This window comes from Dendrobium catenatum, unplaced genomic scaffold, assembly GCF_001605985.2.
Source record: "Dendrobium catenatum unplaced genomic scaffold, ASM160598v2 original_scaffold_66649, whole genome shotgun sequence".
In the NCBI taxonomy this organism is placed as follows: Eukaryota; Viridiplantae; Streptophyta; class Magnoliopsida; order Asparagales; family Orchidaceae; genus Dendrobium; species Dendrobium catenatum.
The window spans coordinates 1-662 of record NW_021385098.1 but is presented as its reverse complement, the minus strand read 5'-3'; the positions used below and the strand labels follow the sequence as shown (position 1 = coordinate 662).

The 662-nt window shown below is 35.2% G+C and overlaps 1 long non-coding RNA gene across 1 annotated transcript; it reads right to left on the bottom strand.

Moving 5' to 3' along the window:
• LOC114578533 lies at positions 1-662 on the bottom strand. The gene is made up of 3 exons (XR_003699533.1): positions 618-662; positions 412-514; positions 1-293 (listed from the first exon to the last, which is right to left on the bottom strand). It is a non-coding gene; the product is annotated as an uncharacterized LOC114578533 (long non-coding RNA).

Sequence of the window (662 nt, the reverse complement as noted above, 5' to 3'; positions counted from 1 at the left end):
CCAAAAGTGTATGTTGATTACTCAGGATAAGAAATTGTGTTTCCGTACAGATATACCATATATAAAGCTCATTTAACGGACTATACACTAAAACAAGTAGGCACAACAGCGTGTTAAAGCATCCACAGCCAGTTTTGTAACTGGCAAGGCAAAACAGCAAAAGCCGAGAGGCAAGAAAAAAACTTAAGCCTTAGAATTTTAATATATAGAGTACTAGACCGGTTCAAAGAAAATATGGTTCATGACTTATATGGCGATGCTCCTGACCAGACATTTGCTATGGATATTGATTTCTGTGCAAGAAATAAAAAACAAGTCATAAAGAACTCTAATTGTGAATTAATGACCAGACTTACTAGTCTTATTGAATAATCTGGTAAGAAAAAGAATGAACAAAAATATTTCTCTGACCGGTCTCTAATTATATTTATGCTGCTGACACCCTTAATTTTTGCAAGCTGAATAATGCACTGTCCCACAATGCTAGTTGCACCATTTTGCACAATAGCATCACCTAAGTAGAATTCAAATGAAGTATGAAGCATTAAGCAATAGCAGACAACAATTATGAGTAGGATTAAAGGGATTGATGATAATTCATCATTGCAACCAAATACCAGAAGTTAGCTCAACAAAGTTCTCCAGCATACACAAGGCAGTCA